At 40.0% G+C, this 23,753-nt stretch overlaps 1 protein-coding gene and 2 pseudogenes across 3 annotated transcripts in view; 1 reads left to right on the forward strand and 2 right to left on the reverse strand.

Moving 5' to 3' along the window:
* Window positions 1-1,417: 1,417 nt before the first annotated feature.
* FOXJ3 (forkhead box J3) overlaps window positions 1,418-23,753 on the forward strand; it is a 141,567-nt gene continuing 119,231 nt past the window's right edge. Inside the window, exon 1 of one of the 3 annotated variants that reach the window (XM_008583106.1) lies at window positions 1,418-1,592. The gene's annotated coding sequence lies outside the window, so the exon portion shown is untranslated. Of the gene's footprint in view, window positions 1,593-5,654; window positions 5,699-23,753 lie in introns of those variants that run through there. The other 2 variants (XM_008583109.1, XM_008583107.1) reach the window with 2 other exon arrangements.
* On the reverse strand, window positions 5,730-7,248 carry LOC103599034 (annotated as a pseudogene).
* LOC103599032 lies at window positions 18,281-18,770 on the reverse strand (annotated as a pseudogene).

A 23,753-nucleotide genomic window follows, 5' to 3' on the forward strand; every position in this document is an offset into this window, starting at 1 on the left:
GAGGGCTCACACTGACGGCTCCATTTAAAATCACAACCTGCCAGTTCCTCCAGTTTTCCTCATACCCCTACTCTGGTGTATTTTTTTCCTATAGCACTCAACACCTTTTAACACTACATAATCCTCTTATTATGTTTATCATCTTTCTCCCCATCCTAGCATGAGAGCTCCAGGAAGGAAGGGTATTTTCTCTTTCCTCTCTTCTGTTCAATGATACATCCCAAGCATTAAGTCTGGCGACCTTAGTAGCGATTGGCAAATACTTGCTGGATGAATGAGTGAATTTTCAGAATCTTCCTAGAGGCTTATATGGAAAAGGAATGTGAGTACTTTGAATCCCCAGTGCCTGGAAATGCTTGGTAAATGGCAGGTGTTCAATGTTTGTTGGAAGAATTGGGTACCCAGATCTTTAACTACAGGAGATCTTTATCTGATCCTTCCAGGCTACCTCAAAAAAATTTCCCAGGGCCAATTCACTCAGGCCTCTCCTTTTCCTCTCATCTGATGAACTAGTAGTCACCTACAAAAATCCAAGTATCTAAATACTGAGCACATACTGTGAGTTCAAAAGCGTGCTTGGTGCTGTCGGGGAATATGTCACTAACGCGAGTGAAGCAACAATAAATAATACGTGGGAATGTAACTGAGTCTGAAATTACAGGAAAGATTATCTGCGCTAATAGTTTAGTCAGTGAAGATTGACGTAGAAGTAACTAACAAAGTTCACCAGTCGCCGAACTACCCTTCCAAACGCTCTACCTGTTGATAGCAGGACCATAACCGGGGCAGCTAATTTGACGCCTGAGGAGAACCAACTCCTACGTTTTAAGGAAAAGGAAAGTAAGACAAGGCACAGGAAAGGCCCCGGCAGATATTGGTCCAGAACTCGGGACTGGTGATGTTCGGAAAGAAAGGGGTGTCCTGAAGATCCAAGACGCCTTTGTTGGGGTCTGCAGAATCCGCGGTGTACCAGGTCAGAAAGGGGGTTGCCTTGGAGAGGCCCACGTGCCTGTCTTTACGGTGAGGTGGCGTAGGTTGGAGGGCGGAAGGTCACGAGGCGCCATTTCTCTGGAGCAAGGGATCCTTGATATACGTGGGCAGAGGGTCCAAAGCCACCGATCCCTGCCGTCCTCAACTGGGGGGCCGTCTCCGCCGCCCTTGCTCCCCAAACACTGCTATGAACCGTAGACACCCTAAACCGCTCAGAACTGCCGGCCGCTTAAAGACAAGGACTGCGCGGAAGGAGAGACTCCCTGGGAACTACTTGTCTCAGCGGAGGGATCCCACGCGCGTGAAAGCGCACGTGACTACGGGAACCGTGACGCTACTGACGCAGGGCTGGTGGCGCAGCTGCGTCACGGGAGGCGGGGGATGGCGGCGGCGGCGGCGGCGGCGTGGGGGGGAAAGGTCGGGAAGTAGTTCCGGGTGCGCGGCCCCGGATGTTGGCTGCTCCCGCTGCCGCCGCTGCTGTCGGCGCTGCTCGGGGCCTTGGTCGCTGGAACCGGGCGCCTTTGGGACCTTTCCCGGGGGGGGCGGGAACGCACTCAGCGGCCGGGGGCTCGGCCGGGCCGTCCCGGCCTGCGCAGCCTGAGGTGAGTATCCACCGCCGCGGCGGCCGGGCCGGAGCGGCGGGCGAGGAGGCGGGGCTGGGGCATCTCCTGGGACGGAGGAAGGGGCTGCTCTCCGCGAGACGCCCTCTCTCTTCTCTGAGCTGGGGCCGCGTTGCGGGGTGGGCGGCGGGCGGGGTAGGGGGCCAGGGCCTGCGCTGGGGCCTGGCGGGCGTCAAGGGTTGGTTTCCTCCCTCCCCCGCGGCGCTTTCCCTCAGCTGCTGCTGCCCCTCAGCCGGGAAGCAGCGGCTCCGCGCCTCCCGCCCCTCCCCCAGGCGGGGCCCCGGTTAACCAGACGTGGATCCTGGGGGCGCCTGGTCCGAGGGCAAAGACCGTCTCCCACTCTCCGTAACCTGTTCCCTGGTCTGGGCTAGTTCCCGACTCCAGTGCTACGCGGCTGTTTCCATTCAAGCGTGGGGGTGCTTTTCTGGCGGCAAGGCGGGTAGCCCCTCTGTCCTCGGGGTCCCCTTCGGGGTGAGGAGGCCCGTGCGAGGGGACTGCGTTCCCGCCCATTTCGCGTCGCTGTGTCCTTTGCTGGCATTAGGGTAAAGGCAACCGTTCCATGCGGACGTGTTGCTGTCTGTGTGTGTTGCATCCTGCCCACGTGGTAGGGTGTCTCCCCCCCTCCCCCTCCATTTTTTGCAGCTGGTGAGGGAGGTTAACGGGCTAGTTTTTTCTTCTGGGTGGATAGGTGGAAGGTGTTATGGGCAGTTTGCTTTGCCGAGGCCGACTGTTGGTTTAGGTGGAGGAGTCAAGAGTTACACTCTCTGAAATTGAGACCAGTAGGGGACATAACTAGGTTTAGTTTCATTGACATCTTTTATAGCTGCTCTTGTTCTTTTCTCTACTGCTGAATCCTAAAGAGAGAGTAAGCGCTTGCTACCGATTCATTGAGGTGTATAGTTTTCATTTCCCTGTTCTACTTTTCGTGTGTATGGTTGGCGAAGGTTTTTCTGTTCTGTGTTGATCTACGTCTGTGTTGCTAGTTGGATTCCTGAACGAGTTAGAGCCAGGGAGTTGGAGATGGGTGGGCATCAATTTTGTCTTTTCCTGATGTTTACTTGTCTTCATTTTTTTCCCTTCTTTTTTGAAAAAGCGTGCATGTCGTAGGAGTGTTACATACATACATGGCTCTTTTCTTGCAAGGCAGCACTAGATAGTTTCACCTGGTTATTTATTTCGTGGAAGCTCTTTTATTTCGCTTTCCCTCTCTTTCTGTTGAGAACCATTGCATTGCCTGTGTTTTGAGTAGTTTATTTTCTTAATGTCTCTTCCAGGCTAAGATTTCCATCTTCCTGTGTTTTGCTCGTTTGAGACCACAGATTCCTTCTTAACGGGAACAGGCCACAGTAGCAGTGACAGAAGCTTTTTACTCCTCCTAGACGTTAGCAAATGTTTATAGAAAAGCAGTAATTCTCCATTTTTCTGTTTGAGTGGTGTATATATACATGATATTGAATTTTTTAGTTTCTTACATAAATCTGAGGGTTTCTCTTTCCTTTTTTAGTTTTGTATTTTGGAGTTGAGGTGAGTCTTGTTCTTAGTTTTGTGCTGCTGAACATACTGGGGAGTTTCTCATGCCTTTATTAGGTGTCTTTTGGATGAGGACAGGACACGTTTATTTTGGCTATTTTGGTTCATTAGTTTGGGTGAAATAAAAAATCTTAACTGTTTTGAAGTCACTTTTTAGATTCCAAAATGGCCAGCAATCTCACCTGATTTGTTTTTCACATTGTGCATTCTCTGAGTATGTTTTTGACTTTTTTTTTTCCCTTTTACCTGGTAGAATTGTTAGTATATTCTCGCTTTTTCTTCTATGTAGAATAGGAATATTTAAATAAAGATTCTATTTACTTTCATTATGCTAAGTATGGGTGGGGTAGTGGAAAATAGAGAATGTTGTTCTGATACATTCTGAGGTGTATTTTTTTAGTCAGTCAGCATTTGTGTCCTTGTGTAATATCTGTGTGTGAAGTAGTCTGTATGAAGAGACACAAAAAATGAAATAACATGGTCTGTTTGCAAGCTTCAACTTCTGTTGAAAGAAGAACAGAAGTTGTTTCTTCTATTAGAGAAACAACATGTATATCATTCATAATTACCAAACAACATCGAACTCCTGGTTGGGATAACAATGCAGTCAAGTTCAGAGGTATAAGTGACATTTGAGAAAGATAGTTTCCAAAGGGAGGAGGTACATTTCAAGAGCTGAAGGGGCATGTGCAAAGGCACAGAAGTGGCAATGTACAAAAGATATCAAGCAGCTTGACTGCCACAGAAAATCTGTATTGGTGAATAATAATAAATGAATTTAGGGTTAGTGAGGGTAGAGGGTTTTTCAAAGATAGAGGGTTTAGTTTGGTAGGGTACCACAGTGGGTTCTAAAGAATGAGAGTAAGATGATGCATATTGTTCCTGAGGAAGATTTTTGTATCAGCTATGTGTGCTGGGAGTGGGGAGACTGACTAGAATGCTCTTGGAGAATTTTAGGAATAAGAAATTAAGGGTCTGACATAAGTTAGTGTTTGTGGCAGTAAAATAATAGCTAACATTTATTGACTACTTACTGTATGCCAGTCATTGTTCTAAGCTCTTTGCATGTATTTTACTCATTAAATCTTCATAATAAGGTCTTATAATCATGAAGGGACTTTGGGCAAGTTACTTAATCTTATGCATTTAATCATTATCATACACAGTGAATAGTGAGAGAGATGAAATGTAGATTTTGTACTGATCAGGGCTATAGATGGTAATAAAACATGTGAGTGGATGTGTGTTGGGAGGGAAGTAGTATAATAAGGAAAGAGCCTTGAAATTTGGAACTTTGGGTCACATAATAGGCTAATAGGTAAAGGAAGCATTCTGAGAAGAACCAGGAATTATGTCAGTGCCACAGAAGCCAAGGATAGGCAGATTTTCTACAAGGTAGGGTTGTTGACAGTATCAAATGCTGTTTTGAAGTTCAGAAACAATAACCATGATGAAAAGACTATTGAACTAGACCAAAAGGGGGTAATTTGTAATCTTAGAATTTTGAAAGGAAGGATAAGAGCAGATGCCAGGTTTGTTTTTCACAGGATTTGTAGACATGTTATGGTCTCATGTGGTAATTCTTCATATGTTCTCCTAATGCTTTCCTTCAGTTTCATTCTTGTTCACATGTCAGAGCTATTACACTATACATATTATGTAGTAGCACATTTCCACTATGTACTATCCATAGGAGCAGTATTCACTTATTCACATATCAGAAAACTCACTGTTTTTTCTTTAAAAAATAAAATGGTGCTCTAAAGCCAGTGATTTTATACTTTAACAGTTTTCTCCTTAAACTTTTGTTATTCTTTTTAAAAACAGTTTTGAGGTATAATTCACATACCACACAATTCACCCATTTACAGTGTACAGTCCAGTGGTTTTTAGTGTAGTTACAGTTGTGCTACCATCACCACATTTTTAGAACATCATTTCAAAAAGGAACCCTGTACCCATTAGCAGCCACTCCCCATTTCCCCTTTTCCACGCAGTCCTAGGCAACCACTAATGTACTTAACCATCTCTGTAGATTTGCCTGTTCTGGACATTTCATATAAATGGAATCATACAACATCTGGTCTTTTTTTTTTTTTTTGTCTTTTGTCTTTTTCCGTGTCCGGCAACGGATCGCAACCCTCAGTGTTGCCCCCGTACTGGACCGGGGACTGGCAGCCGGATTGCAACCCTCGGTGTTGCTCCCATGCCTCGCTCAGCCAGTGAGCGGGAACCGGTCTGTATGTGGGATCCGAACCCTCGGGTGGAGCGCCGCCGTGCTTCCCAAGCAGCGCACTATCCAGTGCGCCACCGGGCCGGCCCCCAACATCTGGTCTTTTGTGTCTGACTTCTTTCACTTAGCATTTGTTTCAGGGGTCGTCCATGTTGTAGCATGTGTCAGTATTTCATTTTACTGCCAAATAATATTTCACTGTATGGATATGCTACGTTTTTTATCCATTTATCAGTTGATGGACATTTGGTTTTCTTTTTTTTTCCCTGTGATCCTTGAGAGGATTTTATTTTTGCAGGCAAGAATGCAGCAAAGACTATGTAAGGTAAGGTTATTAATCTTTAAACTGAGAGCTCTCAGTGTTGAGGTGATTCTCATCCTGAAGAGGGCTGAGGCATTCTGAATTTCAAGAGATCTATGTTTTTGTCTAAGAAGGTGTACTGAGAAGGTGAATGTGGTGTAGTCATGATGCTGGAGGTTCTTGTGGGTAGTGGTGTCAGATGGCACAGCAGGCACCAGTGCTTGTGTGGGCATTTTTAGTGGACTTTGCTGTTTCAGAATTAGTGGCAGCCCCCTTTTCACCCTTTTCTGATTATGCAGAAAGAGAAATTGTAGAAGCATGTCCTTGAAATACCTGTACTTCTAGGAGCATAGTCTTCAGCACCCCACCTTGTCCTTTCCACAGCAAAAGTGGGTCGCCATGGTGGTGACATGAGGGCAGGCGGGGATGGGGGGTGTGCACGTCAATCCCCTTATTCTTTTAAACCCTTTTCCATCTTTATGTAGCCCCCACCCTACCAACCCCTCCCATGGCTTTTCTTTTAGATTATAACCTCTGCTGTGCATTTTGCTAAGCATTGGGGATATAAAGATGAGAAAGATATTGCCCTTGAACATTTATATAGTGTTCTAATGGTTTACATGTTTTCTTATACGTTATCTCATTTGATCTCACAACAACCCTGTGATGTAGACAAGACATATTTTAAGATGAGCAGTTTGAAGTTTAGGTTAGGTGACTTGCCCAGGATTGCACACTTAGGTCAGTGGTGGAGAAAATAAGTCTTCCTAGTCCGTGTCTGTGCTATTTACGCCATTCTATGCTGCTACACTAAGTTAAAGACCCCCATATAAATTCTTGGAGACTTAGAGGGACTGGGAAATCCACTTACTTGGGAAATCACTGGTTTTTATGGTTAATCTTCAGAACTTAAAATGAAGACTTTTACCAGATTCTAGCACTCGTTTAGTCTGTGTTTAGGCAAATCTTATTTCTGCTTTTTCTTTCAGGATGTTGATGGGATTAATGTCATGATAATAGTAGTAGTAATAATAATGATAGCTAACATTTTTTGAGGCCTTACTGTAGGCCCAAAAGTGTTTTAAGTATTTTATATTTATTATTTATATAATTCTCACAACTATACTTAAGAGGTAGATTTTATTATTATCAGAGTTTTACAGATGAGGAAATGAGCACAGAAAGGTCAAGTAACTTGCCTAAGGGTACATAGCTAGGAATGGAAGAATTTGAACCCCTGCTGTCTATTTTCAGAACTCAGTCACTCTTAATCTCTATACTGTTCTGTTTACTGTGTTATGAATTAATAGAGGGAAATATTTCAAGTAAGGGCATGACCAGAATATGAAGATTAGATTCTGAGTATAGTTGGATAAGCAGTTAAACAGCAAAGTTAACGACATTTCATCCACATTTCTTTTAAATGTGGACCTAACACTACAGTGTACAAAGATACCTGTTGTTTAGGCTTCAGGTACTTTTTTACGTCACTTCTAATAACCTCTCAATTCAGAAATTACATTATTTTCACTGCTCTTCACTGTTGGGTTTGTTAATCGCTGAGCTTTCCACATTGCCACTATTTGGGCACCTTGGCTTGGGACAGCTAAGGCTCATTTTTACCTCTCTCCTCAGCATTTCTTTGACTGAATTTTTGTTTTCCGTTTTGACAGTTAGCCTTTCAGTTGCAGAGGGAGGTTCTCTTCACCTCCTCCCCGACGCACCTCAGAAAACACCACAGTGACATTTTGTAACAACTGTCAAAAAATTTGACCATCTTAATTGGTATAATTGGATTTTAGTGCACAAATAAGAACCAAAGCACGGTGTTTGGTTAAAGAGATTGACTTATACTGAAATTGGAAAAGGCATCTGCTGTACAGGATTTTTGATTTAATAGAATTTGTTATAACCAGATCAGCAAAGTGTTATTACTGTGGGCCATCTGTTGAGATGTGGAAATAGCTTTGTTATATGGAACCAGATGTTGTACTTATATTTATAACAATGGCATTGTCCTTATTTTAAGTAACCTTATGTAGTTGGGTACCTTCGGTTGCTATTCTACTTGACATATATATCAGCTAATAACCTGAGAATGTGGTGTCCTTCAAAGTGGTTATTACTCTTCTGTAGGATCAGGACAAAACAAATGAGACAGAAAGCAAATGAGACTCATATGATGTCCAACTTTAGTACTATAACAACATAAAATATAGGATAAATATGAATATAGGATAGTTAGGGCCTTATTTAATAAAAACTCTTACTTTTGACACCAATAATAGGCCTAGTTTCTAATAATTGCTGAGCCACTATGATTGCTCCAAGAATTTTACTGTAAATCTAAAGTGATTTCGTTTTGGTGTAATCAGACCTACATAAACAACACTGCACTGTCTGACTTATTTCTCCTTTTCAGTGAGTGAAGTAGTCTGTAATGGACTGAAACTTATGGCGTGCATAAGAGGAACTGTTAGTACATAGTCTTAGAGAACTCTCTTTTGAGTTGAATGCTAACAATTTGGGGGTGGGGGAGTTTTCTGGGGAGGATTTTTAGAGCCTCCAGAAACTGCACATATATATGGTTGTTTTTCATTATCTTCAAATTATATGTTGAGATATTATGATACCTATATATCATATATATGGTTTTCGTGCATGGTTTCCGGCTTCCCAAGACGAGACTCTAATCTTCCTCTGCTTTTCTGTCTTGGAGCTGGCCATGAAGAAATTCAGAAGGGGTCCTGCCCCATACCCGGGAGCAAGGAATGCTGCACAGAGAGGCCAAGAAGAATCTGAACAGACAGGCCTTGCTGGGTTTTCCCACTCAGACTATTAGTATTAGATCATACCATTTTTGTCCAATCACATTTCTGCAAGGTTGTTCATGCTTCATTCAGGCCAGCGTGATGAAGCTTCCATAAAAACCTAAAAGAAAAGGGTTCAGAAAGCTTCCAGATAGCTGAACATGTGGAGGTTCCTGGAGGATAGCACGCTAGGGAAGGGCATGGAAGCTCTGTACCCCTTCCTCCATACCTTCTCCTGTGCATCTCTTCATCTGTTTCCTTTTAATATCCTTTATAATAAACAAGTAAGTGTGAGTGTTTCCCTGAGTTCTGTGAGCTGCTCTGGCAAATTAATTGAACCCAAGGAGTGTGACGTGGGAACACTGATTTATGACTGGTTGGTCGGAGTAGAGGTAAAACAACCTGGGACTTGTGATTGGCATCGGAAATGGGGGGCAGTTTGGGGGACTGAGCCCTCAACCTGTGGGATCTGATGCTGTCTCCATGTATATAGTGTTGGAGTTGAGTTGGAGGACACCCAGCTGGAGAATTGCTGGTGTGGAGAAATTCCTACACATTTGGTCAGAGGAGTCATCTGTGTGTTGATCGTTGCTGAGTAAGAGTATAGGAAAAGCACTTTGATTTGTTTATTCTGATATATACTCACATAGAGGGTCATAGATTCCATTGAAGAGTTGGCTGACTATTCCAGGATGACCCTGTGTCTTAAGGAGACTTTACCCAATAAACTGACTTTCAGCCAAAGTTTTTACCTGGAGTACCAAGCAGAAAGCTGTAACTGCATTCTCCCTTGCTCAGAGATATAGTGGTATTAAGGAGATCAGATAGATCTGATTGATTGGTAGAGTATGGTGCCATTGTGACCTTACTGAAAACCTCGGGTGTTGGAATCAGCTTTTTTCTAAGGTTGAGACCTGACCTTTGATACCATTAATAGGCTTAGTTCTACTAATTGCTGTGAACTGAAACGTAGATTTGTGAGAGGAACGGATAAGCGGGGAAGACTGCTAGAACTCACTAATAGTTTCAAATCGTTTGCTTACAGAGAGATGGGATCGGGAGGTGGGTGCAATGTGGTGGAGTAGGTTATTGTTAAGATCCTAGATTTTGACTAGTGGATACATGAGTGCTTATTAAATCATTAAAAATAACTTTATGGGGCCGGCCCGGTGGCGCACTGGATCAGTGCGCCGCTTGGGAAGCGCGGCGGCGCTCCCACCCGAGGGTTTGGATCCCACATACAGACCGGTTCCCGCTCACTGGCTGAGCGAGGCGCGGGAGCAACGCCGAGGGTTGCGATCCCGTTGCTGGTCCCCGGTCCGGTACGGGGGCAACACTGAGGGTTGCGATCCATTGCCAGACACGGAAAAAGACAAAAGACAAAAGACAAAAAAAAAAAAAAATAACTTTAAAAGGTTTCTGTGGCTTGGCTGTAGAATTTTGGGAAATTACTTATAGGCACAGCAGTTAAATATGCAGCAGTCAGGAGCGGGTTGGTTCTTCTGAATGAGGACAGATCAGACTGCCATGGCAGGAGGTGAATAATATGTGGGATCAGTTTCTGTTAGTGTGGTTGGGTCTGAGAATCTACGACACACTTTACCTGTCTACCCTATGTACGGAGCTTTTGATGGTATTGTCCCATCATGTATACATAGATAGTAATCACCATCAAAAATGGCCTGGGGAACTCATGTTATACATTCCTTATTATAGGTCATGTGTGTTTTTGAAAGATTTTTACTTTATATTTGAATAATATTTTTTCAAAATCACTTTCTCTGATCTGTTGGATTTTGGAGCCTTGCAACAGCCCTGTGATACAAGTAGGGCAAGTAATATTCCTGTTTCTAGAAATGTAGAAAATGAGATACAAGCTAAGGCTGGCTTACTATTATCACTCAGTTATTTAGTAGTAGAGCAGACATCAGAACCCAGACCCTGCATTCGCTTTCTAGTCTTGTACTCTTAGTAGAAAACTGACAAAGTTTTGATAAGGAGCATACTTTGGATTTTTGAGGTAAAAATGCTACTTTGGAGCAGAACATATTTTTTATAAGACCAGACTTAGTGGACATAAAACCTAGTGGAAACAACTTCTTCCCTTGTTAAATTTAGGTCCATTTCTAGTTGTTGGAAGCATTTTTTACTGTGTTCTCTGTCTTTGTAGAATTCTGGAGATGAGGAGGGGAGGGAATCAGAAGGAATTCCCTCCCTGCTCTCCAATGGCCAGTGTGATAGTATCAGAAAGGAAACTTTAAAGGACTGCTAAATAGCAAATTTGGTCTTTATTTTATGAAGTACATGTCTGTAAAACTTAGACATTGAGAAATTATACCTGGATCATGATTCTACTGAGGTTGCCTGAGTTACTGCCGCAGTGTGAGCTCTATTGTTTCTTGTCTGGTGGATAGGAACAGTGACAGTATATAAAGAAGTTAAAACTGCACAGGAAAAAAAGACTGGGAGAGGATGCATCGCAATGGGTAATTAAAATTTTCTCCTTTGAACTGTCTATATTTTCTAACTTTTCAACAGTGAGTGTGTATCATTTTTATAATCAGAAAAAGAAAACATATATATGATTTTTATAGTTCAAATGAGAATTTGGAAAATTGAATCCTAGGATTTTTTTTTTCTTTCCTTTTTTGTCTTTTTTACTGACCGGTAATGGGATCGCAACCCTCGGTGTCGCGCCCGTACTGGGGAGCGGCAACGGGATCACAACCCTCGGTGTTGCGTCCGCACTGCGCTCAGCCAGTGAGCGGGAACCGGTCTCCACATGGGATCCGAACCCTCGGTGGGAGCGCCGCCACACTCTCAAGCGGCGCACTCTCCAGTGCGCCACCGGGCTGGCCCGAATCCTAGGATTTTGAAGAGCAGTTTGAACACTTGGCGCTATCAAAGTCTTTTGATTTCTAAGCAGTTATGTTGATAAATCATTTTGATAAATTACTTGATTATAATCTTATGGGTCAAGTTGTAAGTGTACTACGTGGTTTGGGTTTTTCTTTACATTAGAATTTAGGTATTTAACTGTGCTGATCAAGAAATTAATTTTAGGGTCGGCCCGGTGGCGCACTGGATAGTGCGCCGCTTGGGAAGCGCGGCGGCGCTCCCGCCCGAGGGTTCGGATCCCACATACAGACCGGTTCCCGCTCACTGGCTGAGCGAGGCGCGGGAGCGACCCTGAGGGTTGCGATTCCGTTGCCGGTCCCCGGTCCGGTACGGGGGCAACACTGAGGGTTGCGATCCGTTGCCGGACACGGAAAAAGTCAAAAGACAAAAAAAAAAAAAAAAATTAATTTTAGTCCCCCAGAAGCAACGAAGACCTTACATTTACTTACAGAAATTATTTATCAGGAAATGACCTAAAAGTAGCACTGTAATTTATAATGAAAACTAGACTTAAGGTTCTAGTGATATGCTTCTATTCCCTGGCAGGTTTCTACTAAGAAAAAACAAATTGTTAGTGCGTCTTTGAGGTACTGTTTTTCATCCAAGGACATTGGACTCATTCGTTTCTCTCACTTGCTTGCTTATTTATTCACCATCTGCTATATCCTGGGCATTGTAATAAATACTGGGGACACAAGTAAAAGGCAGAGTTCCTGCCAGCAAAGACTACATTTTTTAGTTTGGGAGAGACATCACAGAGATCCTTGGCTTGTGGAAATATCCTGTGATTTCTCTGTTTTCTAGTTTTTAACTTGAAAGGCAGAATGACTAGCTTGTTTCTTTGACGAACTTAGGGGCATGGATAGATGGCTTTAAGAGGAGCTGATGGCTTCATAGTTATTTCTCTGATTGTAAATATTGAAAATCATTGATGTAAAGAATTTCCTCATCTCAGGAGCATTTCTTATTGAGTTAGATGACCTACAGATTTATATCAAGTTTGCTTTGGAGCACAATTAAGAAATCTTATATTGACTCTTCCAAGATGGAGACAATGTCTTTTTTTCATTCTCTTCTATATTTAACATTGTGTGTGACACATAATAGGCATCACTACATATTCATCCTACTAATAAATGAAAGAACATTTCATGTTTAAGCTTAATTTTAAGAATTTTAATGTTACTACAGGTAGGTTGTATCAAAAGCTACCTTTTGTCTAATGTAATATGATATATAGTAGTTCCTAGAGCTTAAGATTTAATCATTCAGGCCAGTGAGGTATCCCACTAAAATACTTGATATATAGTAATTTGGCTACTCTTAGAACACCTGTAGTCATTGATTGCTATAAGGTAGCCTGTTTGATGTTAGTTCTTATTGAGGCAGAATTTGCTTCTCACTTCGTTTTTCCTAGTTGTTCCATGTGGAACTGTAGAGAACTAGTCTGCCACCTTTCATAAGGTAATGCTTTGAATATTTCAAGGTGATTATTTATTCAGCAAATAATTCTTGAATATCTGCACATGTAAGGCACTGTCCTGGGCATTGCGAGAGACCCAAAGATAATTAAGAGTAATAGTTTGTTCACAAGGAATGGGTATAGATAAAGAGCTATGGGTTTGCTGAGAAGGGAGTTTTTTTGCTTATCGTCCGGAATGCTTCAAGGAGCAGATAATGTTTGAATTAAGATTAGAGATGGGACATTCTAGGCTGAGCATAGTGGAAGACTTGGAGATGAGGAAGCACAATGTAAGTTAAAAGTGTAGAAAATGACCCAAGTTGGTTGTTTCCCAACTATCCTCCAGGATATTAAAAGTGTTTATTGTTGTATTCCTAGCACCTGGAGGAGTGTTTGGTAAATAATTGGGGCTCAGTAAATGTTTGCTGAATGAATGAGAAAAACTGAACATCTTTTTCTTGGACATTCACAAAATAGTTTAGGATATTGAACACTTTGATATATCCTTTAGAGAAAAAACGTTTATCTCAAACTTCTTTCACTATGGGAATGCCCAGTAACAACTCTTGAAATCCTCTGGAAAATATTACGCTGGGTCTACATGGTAGAAGTGAGATAGAAGGCTGAGAAGTGTTTTTTCCCCCAAGCTAAACACAACCAGTTTCTTCAATTATTTTGTAGTTAACATTTGGTTTCTTAACTCCTCACTAGTCTGATATCCCTCTCTGCAAGTATTCTGGTTTGTAAGTGCTCTTAAAATACCGTGCTCAAAACAGAACACAGTACTCCAGTTGTGAACTAACCAGTGAAGAGTCTATGCGACTTTTACCTCCTTGATCTGGATACTGTTCTTTTAATGAAGCCTAAGATTGTATTTTGTTCCTTTTTAGCAGCTGAGTCACTCTCTTGGCTCATATTCAGTTCTCACATTAATTTACAAGAACTTCTTTGAGTAGATTCAGAGAGATTTCCTATTAGTAGAGCTAACAAATGAATGCCCATTTTATTCTGATTGAGTCTAGGCTGTTTTCTCAGAAGTAGCAGTCATTCTTAGCTTCCTGAAATCTGAGAAAGAAGAGAAAAAGAATTAATTGTACAATGCTAGAGTTGAGCAAGTAACACTGAAAGACTTTAGTCCAACTGTCCTGCTGCGTATACTTAAAAGTATGTAAAGTGTAATGAATCCCCATTTACCCATCACAGATTCAGCAGTTAAGATATTTGCCACCTATGCCTCAAATATCTTTTATTTTTCTTTTTTGCTGAAGTGTTTGAAAGAAAATGTAGACAGTGTCTTTAACCCTCACATAGTATGCATCTCTAAAAAATACACATATTTTCTTATATAACCACATGCTATCATTGTATCTAACAAAATTGACAATATTTCTTAGGTATTGCCTGATACCCAGTTCATAATCAAATATCCTGATTGTTTAAAAATGTCTTTTTACAGTTTTAAATTTGAATAAAGATTTTTAATTGAATCAATGTTTTTAATTGAATCAAGATTGAGACAAGGTTTGCCTACATTGCATTTTGTTATGTTTCTTGAATCTCTTTTAACCTAACCTCAGTACCTCCCTTCACCCCCTTTTTGGCATTTGACTCCTTACACTGCTTTGTCCCTTCATGTCTTTTTGTACCAAGTTCTGTTACTGTTCCTTTTGAGATATTTATCAAATGTTTTCATCATTTGCAATTCAGTAAGCATTTTGGAACATTTATTATCTATAAAACATGTGCTAGGCATTATGGGAAATAATAAAGGTTAATTTTACATGTACCTGGCTCACTAAGAGCCAGCATCCAATGGTAGAGACAGATGGATTCAGAAATAATATGAAGTGGATTATTTGCCATCCAGTGGGTCATGCCTTGATTATATAGGCCCCCAATTTTTCCCCTGGAAAATGCTGCCAGTGGAATCTTTACATATCTCTTCAGTCATGTACTGATCAGGAACTTACAGACGATTGCCTCTTGAATCAGTCCAAACTGTACTATTTTTGACTTGTCACTCAGTGCTTCTGCTGGCGTCCACCATTACTCAAAGTGGAACTCCTCCTCTAGGAGGAGGATAAACATCCTTTTTTTTTTAAGGGGGAAAAAACAAAACTAAGTTTATATTATGTGGAATTTTCATTTTTGCAGCAAGATTATAAACATCTTAAGGGCAGAAATTATGTTGTCTTTTTCTGTGTAATACTGGGAGCTTAATAAGTACTTTTGGAGTGTTCTGGTACATATACCAGGCTTGTTCTTTCTGTCTACTGCCCTCCCAGAGTCAGCTGGAACTTCTGCCAGTTAAACGTTAAGTAACCCAGATCTGGGTCTCTTTTTACCCCAAAAGTCTTCTTAAAAAATAGTTCATTCACTGGTGTAAATCAGGGATGACACATGCCTTGTTGGCATATTACCACTTCCCCATCCCCATGTCCATGGCAGACTACTAATTTTTGGTTTTGTTTAGACATGATCTTCTCAGTGTAGCACTTCAGGCAGCCACTATCTATTGAGCATGATTGGCAAATGATCTGAAAACCTTTCTGCTATCCCTGTGCATTAGAATCACTTAAGACTCAAGATAACTTTTAATTAATGGATTAGCTGTGTTTCACCCTAGACTCCTAAATCAGGATTTCCAGGAATGGAATAAAAATGATTCTCATGAAGTCAGCAATGGTTTATAGACTGACTTTTTGGGACCATGCTGATAATTTTTATTTTATTAAACATCTCTAGTAGTGGAGACTTAATTACACCAGGCAAAGCACATGAATCAAATACCCAAGATAAAGATACAGGAGGGGCGGCATCTTGGTTTTCTAAATATAACTGAGCTCACAGTTAAAACCTCAAAACCCTTTAGCCCTCTGAAAGCTTATTCCATCTTCGTTTAGTGAATACCTTTAAAAGTTGTTTAAAAGGAAGAGTTCATTTTTGGAGTATTTAATCTTTTGGATTTTTCATATTTCATGTATATTCAGTACAGGTGATTTAAACATATGATATGATTTAATTTCATATATCTTTGTCAGATTTTCCGTAAAAATCTGTAAATTGGAAAAAAAAATTCTTCAAGAGACCATGGTTTGATTTTGGGCCCAGATAACTCTGTGGTTAAGTTATTGAGCAAAGAGAGAATGAAGCTTCAGTATTACCCAGTGAGTTAATGACAGACCCAGAAATAGAATCCTCTGTTATTTGCTTGGGTTATGATTTGGTTTGAAGAGGGTGGCCTGTGATCTGTTTACATAAATTGCAGGAAGTAAGGTTTGGAAGAAGTTATAGCTCTGTGATGTTTGGCCAGGAGGCTCCCCTCCCCCACATTTACCACCTGTTTTATTGAAAGTAGTCCTAAAATATGGAGGGAGAAGAGGCAGGCAGTTCAGACTTACACTTTCTACTCTTAAAATAGTCTTAAAAAGCTGAAGCTGGTTGTTGGTTAGCATGCTTTTCTTAAGTCTTCTGTTAGTCTCTTCCTGGCCCTGGTCTTGTTTTAAGAGGAGAGGGGTATAGCCTAAGTAGTTGATCTGTAGATAGTAGTAGAGTGGTTTCCTTTAGAGTTTTTTCAGGTGTATGAAACTTTTATATCGACCATAAGTATATCTTCACTAAACATGTTTAATGAACAAATTGTGTGGTTTGAAAATAGTGGAGGCCATCAGATAACAAAGTACAGTGAATGGTTCAAAGAGTTACAGATTTAAAAATAATTGCTATTAGAAGAATTGCTTTCAGATGAAGTCGTTACTTAACTCTCCCCTTCCTGTTCCAGCTTTAGGGGTTGGGGTGGTTCCTGTGCCACTAGAGAGGAAAGAAGCAGGAACATGACAGAATAAGAACATTTGCATGTGATGATTCCAAACTTGCTCTGTTTTTCCTAACAGCTTTGTTGAGATATAATTTGCACACCATATAATTCACCTATTCAGTATAAAATTCAATGTTTTTTGGTATTCACAGGGTTGTGCAACCATCACTACAATCTAATTTTAGAATATTTTCATCCCCTCTCACTAGCAATTTAGAAATTAGGTTTCTCACTAGAGAAACCCCATACTCACTAGCAGTCAGTCCCTAATCTTCTGTTACTTCTTTTCCTCCTTTGCTAGCCATAGGAAACTGCTAATCTAATTTAGTCTAATTACTTATTTATAATTTAATTACTAATACAGATTTGACATTTGATATAAATGGAATCATACAATATGTAGTCTTTTGTGACTAGTTTCTTTCACTTAGTATAATGTTTTCAAGGCTCCTACATGTTTTAGCATGCATCATTTCTTTTTATTGTCAAGCAGTATTTCATGGTATAGATATAACATACTGTATTTATCCATTCATCAGTTGATGGGCATTTGGATTGTGTCCACTTTTTTTGCTATCATGATTTAATGCTGCTTTGAACATTCTTGTACAGGTTTTTCTGTGGATGATGTTTTCATTTGTTGGGTGTTATACCCTAGGAGTAGAATTGCTGGGTCATATGACAACTCTGTGTTTTAATTTTTTTTTTTTTTTTTTTTTGGTGGGCCGGTATGTTTAACTTTTTCTCAGACTGCCAAACTTTTTTCCAAAATAGCTGCACTGTTTTACATTTCCACTAGCAATGTATGAGAGTTTCAATTTCCCCACATCTTTGCAAAACTTATTATCGTCTGTCTTTTTGATTGTAGCCATCCTAGTGGGTGTGAAGTGGTAACTCATTGTGGTTTTGATTTGCATTTCCCTAGTGACTAATGATGCTGAACATCTTTTCATGTATTTATTGGACATTTGTAAGTATTATTTGTAGAAATTTCTGTTCAAATGCTAGGCCTTTTTTTTGGCGGCAGCCAGCTGATACAGGGATCAAACTCAGGACCTTGGTATCATTTTTTTGATTGTAGTTTTTAAAATTGAAAAACGAATATATGACTTGGAATGGATTTGAGACAAATTGTGCCATAAGCAGATTTTTTTTTTTTAAGTGGCTAAACAAAGTTTAAAAAGCAAGTAACAGTAAAAGAAAATGTTTCTGGTACAGGACCAGCAGTACAAAAAAAAGAGTGTACGAGGACCTGGATAATACACTTGTTTTGTAATAGTTCAGCTTTTAAGTATATATTGTTCACTTTCCATAGTTGACACCAAGTTTCTACTCCACATTTCAACAACATGCCAACAGTTCCTAAAGAAAACTACTTTAAAAAAAATAACCCAGATATTCCTTTATTTGACCAACTCTAAGTTTAGATGGGCAGAAAGATTTGCATATATCCAGAGTGAGCAACATTTAACGTTACTTGGTCAATTTTCCAAAATAAGATTTCAGAATAATGACAAGATAAGGCAAGAAAACACGGAGGAAAGAAGTCCTAATTAATATATATGCACATTTTTTTTGACAGTAGGGCAAAACAGAAAAGTTGCAAATAAAAGGCAAATAAACAATTTTGTACAAGAAACTTAACACATTCTGTACAGTGTCTTCAACTTTGCTGTCATCACTTGTACAAACTCTTCATAGTTTGCCTGACCATGACCCATCAGTATCTGCTTCCCTGATCATTTCATTAGCTTCTTCATCTGTTAAGTACTTTTAAGGTTTGTCATCACATGGTGAAGCTCTGCTGCACTAACATACCCATTGCCATCCTTATCAAACACATGGAATGCTTCTCTTATTTCTTCTTCACTGTTATCTTTCATTATTCTTGCCATCACTGTCAGAAATTCAGGGAAGTCAATTGAATTATTTACCATCAGCGTCTACTTCATTAATCATGTCCTGTAATTCTGCTTCTGCGGGATTCTGCCCAAAAGACCTCACTACTGTTCGCAATTCCTTTGTTATAGTTCTCTCACCATCCTTGTCAAATATTGAAAAAGTTTCTTTGAATTCTGCAGTCTGCTGTTCAATCAGTTGGTCAACCATGATGCAAGCGCTACCATTTTCTGAGATGTGCCCACCCGTTCCTTGCCCATTTTTAAATTGGGTTGTCTATTTTGAGTTATAAGAGTTCTTTGTATATTCTGTATACCTAACTTACTACTCTAACTGGGGATTGGTCCTAAATTGCTTGCAGGTAGAGAGAAGTGATGGATATTAAGAGTATAATGTTAAATAAAGATCTTTGTGAGTTTTAAATCAGATCTTGTGTTACGTTTCTTTTTCCAACTCTTGAGGAACCTGTTTTATTTATTCATTGAACAAATGTAAGTGCTGACTATGTAACGGGTTTTGGGTATATAAGAGAATGAATTAGATAAAAATTACTGTTCTCATGGAGCTTACATTCTAGTGGTAGAGAAACAGACATTAAATAAAAATCGTATCAGATGGTGATCAGAGCTATGAAGGATAAAACAGGGTAATGGGGATAGAGTGTAATGAAAGTTCTCACATTCCTCAGCTTTCCCGAATTCTTAATCTGTATACCTTCCTGCTCTGACTGCTTGACGTTATTGCACTTTCCACTTACTTTTACTTTATACAATTTGTGGGTAAACTTTTATTTTCTTCTCACTCCTGATTGTTAACACCCTTGCAGTCTAATTTTGCCCTCACTGTTCCACGAAATCCACCCTCTGTAGTAGTGTTATCTTCTATTAAAAGCCAATAGTCTCTTTTCAGTTTAGGTCCATCTTGATCTACGTTTAGCACTGTTGTCTTTCTCCCCCTTAAATCACTTGCTGCTATCTACAGTACAGTTTTTTCCAGTTCCTCTTTTCTTTTAATTACCTATTTGACTTCTCTTTTCTTCTAGTACTCCTGTGGTGAGTTGAGAATCCTCATGATTTTAGTTGCTATCTGAAAGCAGATGACTTCGTTCAAGCTGCATCACTGCCTTCATGTTTAGCTAGTGGAGCTGGGATGAAAAGCTGGTTGCTACTCACTTTGCAGGGTTCTTTTCCCTTTACTCCTTCTTCTGGCAGATTTCTCCTATTTGGGCTGATTAAGACACAGGTTATTACCATGACTGCTGTAATGATTATCTGTGACTAATGGTATAACAATTCATGATGCTTAGTCAAAGTAACCTGATTCAAAGGGGTCGGTTGTTCCTTCCTTCATGGATGTTAGTGAATTTTAAGTCCTTTGAAATATAGGGCTGAATTCAGAAGTTAAAAAAGGAGTAGCCTTTTTTAAGGAGGAAGTTAACAGTGTATCCAAGGGCATAGTAAATGTCAGAGTTGGGATTCCAATCTATGTCTTCAGACTCAAAGTCAAGAATGTTGTAAGTTCTTTGTAAATTATAAAGCATCATATCTGTGTGGAAGGGAGAAGGGAGAGGGTTCACATGAATTACCAGGTGCTTTTTCAAAATGCTTAATCCAGTTTCACCTCCTACCCCGAAATAATGTGTTATTATACAACTGTTAATTTGTTGTAACAGCTGCTTCTTAAATGTGAATAGTTTGTAACTTGGTTTATTATGCACTTGAACACTGCTTATGTTAAAAGGAATTAATTGAATATAATCCAGTAAATAGCTTGTATTGCAACATACCCGTTAGTGAATGACTGGCTTTTACTACCCATGTTCTGGTTGTGTCATTTTACATAAACTTTCTTGATGCATGTAGCTTTTCAAAGGATTTGGGGAAAATGCTATTAGATGCTATTGGCACCAACTTAAACCATATAAATTATGGATGTAATTGAGTGAGTTAATATAATTGTTCAACCATAGATGCTGCCACAGAGATGTGAGTTTGTAACTTGGAGGACACATTGAGATTTTCTGACTTCAGTGAGAACCTTAGCCTTCTTTTGTGAGATTACCATGTTGCTGGTTAGTTGCCTGGGAAGCAGGAAGAAAATTGACATGTTTGTGCTTTCAGTCAACAAGCTTGGGCTTCAGGTCACCATTTAGGTACAGTAATATAAACAAAAATGGAGAAAACTGGAACTAGAGCATTGAGATTAGAGCCGATTAGAAAGATAACTAGGAGCTAGAATTGGTAATAAATGGTAACTGGTTGGGGGACCTAAGGGTGTTGATATTTGGGCAACTCAGTATATAAGATCATTTTCCCTTGCCTGAATTCTGAACTGACTGAGAGATAAAACAAGAACCAACAGATGAAGAAATAAGATAGTAACTTTTTAAAATTAGTATTTTAGTTTTCACGTAGAAGTAGGGAATAAAATAGTGATTACCAAGGCAAAGGAGTGGGGGATATGGGGATGTTTGGTTAATGGATACAAGGTTACAGTGAGATAGGAAGAATAAGTATGGTTGTTCCTGGGTGACTATAGTTAATAATATTGTACTGTATATTTCAAGATAGCTAGAAAAGAGGATCTTTAATGTTATCACCACAAAGAAATGATAAATGTTTAGGTGATGTATATACTGACTACCCTTAATGGATCATTATACCATATATGCGTGTATTGAAACAACACACTGTACCCTATATAAACGTGTGCAATTTAAAAAGTAATAAAACAAAATTCTGTTTAAAAGATTAGATTTTTTATTCAGATAAAATTCACATACCATAAAATTCAACATTTTAAAGTGTACAATTCAGTGGCTGTTCGTGTATTTACAAGTTTGTACAATCATCATCATTGTCAATCAGAACATTTTTATTACTCCAAAAAGTAACCTCTTAGCAGCTGCTCCCTGTCTGCCATCCCCATACCCCCATTTCCTGGCAACCCCTAATCTACTTTTCATCTCTATGGATTTGCCTATTCTGGACATTTTGTATAAATGAAATCATACAATATGTGGTCTTTTGTGTCTGACTTTTTCATTTAGTGTAAGGCTTGAGGTTCATTCATGTTATAGCATGTAACAGTACTTCATTCCTTTTTATGACTGAATAATATTCCATTGTATATTATATGGTTATTATATAGATATACATCATTTTGTTCATTTATCAGCTGATGGACATTTGGGTTATTTCCACTTTTTGGCTATTAAGAATAATGCTGCTGTGAACATTTGTGTGCAAGCTTTGTAGAAACATATAAATTCTTTTGGAGAGGAGTAGGCTAAGAGGCAGGGGTGTTTAGAGAAGTCGTTTCTCATAAAAAACAAGAGTTGAAAAGAAGTGTTCTGCTCTTACAAAGGGAAAGAGTTAAGCTAGAAACCTGAAAGCCATTCTTGACAAAATGGCTATGGCATTTAATCAAAATAGGACACATACTAAGGAAAGGTGATGAATTCAGTTTTAGACATGGTTAATTTGGGATTTCTAGGAGGGAATGTTAGGTATTTATGTTTGGAGGTCAGAAGACTGATCCCTGCTAGAGATGAGGATTTGAGATTCATCTGCATACAGGCAAATGACATCATAGGACTAGGTAAATCACCCATAAAGTAAAACAGTAGAGAAAGGTGTCTAGTAATTCCTGTATCTGAACTCTTTGTGGTTTTGGTTGTGCTAACTAATGTTTCTGTTGTATCTTGCTATGGGTGGCTTGTTTCCTTTTGGAGTTTGTGGTTTTTAAATGTGAATCCATTTATTTTGGAACCTTACGTGTGAGATTTTTTTGAGGCCTAACTCAAAGGTGAGTTCCCCCAGATAGAATTTGCATTGGCTTCTGTCAAGATTGGGTGGGGGATACTACCATTCTAGGGCTACCCTAAACAGATTTTAGGTATGAAGCTTTAAAAACCATAATCTTGGGGAGGGTCAGCTTGTGGTTGTGAACTATCAGGGAGACACTGCTGCGCTGTTGTCGTAACCCCCCATCCCCTTGCCAACACTTAGTGCCAAGATTAAAAAGCAGTTTTCCCTGCAATTCTCTTAGTTTAGACCTGAATTTTGTGTCTTGTACCTTGGGCCCCAAAAGCTCTTGAAATTGCAAGCTGAAATTTATGGGGTTTGGCAAAATGCCCTAAAGGTGAAGAAAAGCCAGTTTCCATACTCTGCATACCTCCCTAGTTTCCCTCTTTTACTTACTTTTTGGCCTTTGACCATACCTTATTTTCTGTGAGGTTTTTGGTTCATTTATAAAGATTTAAGAATATTTTATCCAGCATTTTAGTTATTTTCAGTGATCAAACCCGAAGTTCTTACCATGCTAGGCCTACAATATTCCTGCCTAGCAACAATTGACTAGGACTGGGAATAGCAGCTGATCCCTACAGACTGAACATGCTCTTTAGTTGCTCAGTCTCTACCACTTGTGCAGTGTATGCGTATATATACACTTATACCCATTAAACCTTATTTCATTTATATTACCTGTAGGCATTTGTGGATCATCCTTGTGCCTAGTGAAAATATTGACACTTTGCCAAATGTCAGGTAGTAGTGCTAATAGACACCTTTACATTTGAACACTTATTTAATTCTAACAACAAACCTGCAGTTTTTCTGCAGCGAATAAGTAGTTATATAGGTGGTATTATCCCCAAGTTACAGATGAAGAAACCGAGGTTTGGTGAGGTTACATAAATTCTTTAAGGTCTCAATAGTGTCACAGTTAGAATTTGAACCTAAGAGTGTCTTATTCATAGTTCCTTTTGTTCTAGTGCTACTCTTAGTGAAGTCCAGTATATAAAACCAAAAAAGGTAGCACTGCTTTGATTAAAGAGTAGGTGGAGGGCAGTTACGTGCGAGTGGGAACCTGCATGCTGAACTCTTTTTTTTTTTTGTCCTTTTTTTGAGACCGGCTGCACTGCGCTCAGCCAGTGAGCGCTGTAAGCGCACCGGTCATCCCTACATAGGATCTGAACCCGCGGCGGGAGCGCTGCTGCGCTCCCAGTGCCGCACTCTCCCGAGTGCGCCAGGGGCTCGGCCCGTGCATGCTGAACTCTTTGGTAGCTTAATTTAGGTACCTCTCTGGAGTCTCTAGGATTCTTTTTTTTTTTTTTTTCCCCCTTTTTGTCTTTTTTCGTGTCCGGCAACGGATCGCAACCCCCGGTGCCGCGCCCCTACCGGGGCCGGC

Source organism: Galeopterus variegatus, unplaced genomic scaffold, assembly GCF_000696425.1.
Source record: "Galeopterus variegatus unplaced genomic scaffold, G_variegatus-3.0.2 Scaffold2833, whole genome shotgun sequence".
In the NCBI taxonomy this organism is placed as follows: Eukaryota; Metazoa; Chordata; class Mammalia; order Dermoptera; family Cynocephalidae; genus Galeopterus; species Galeopterus variegatus.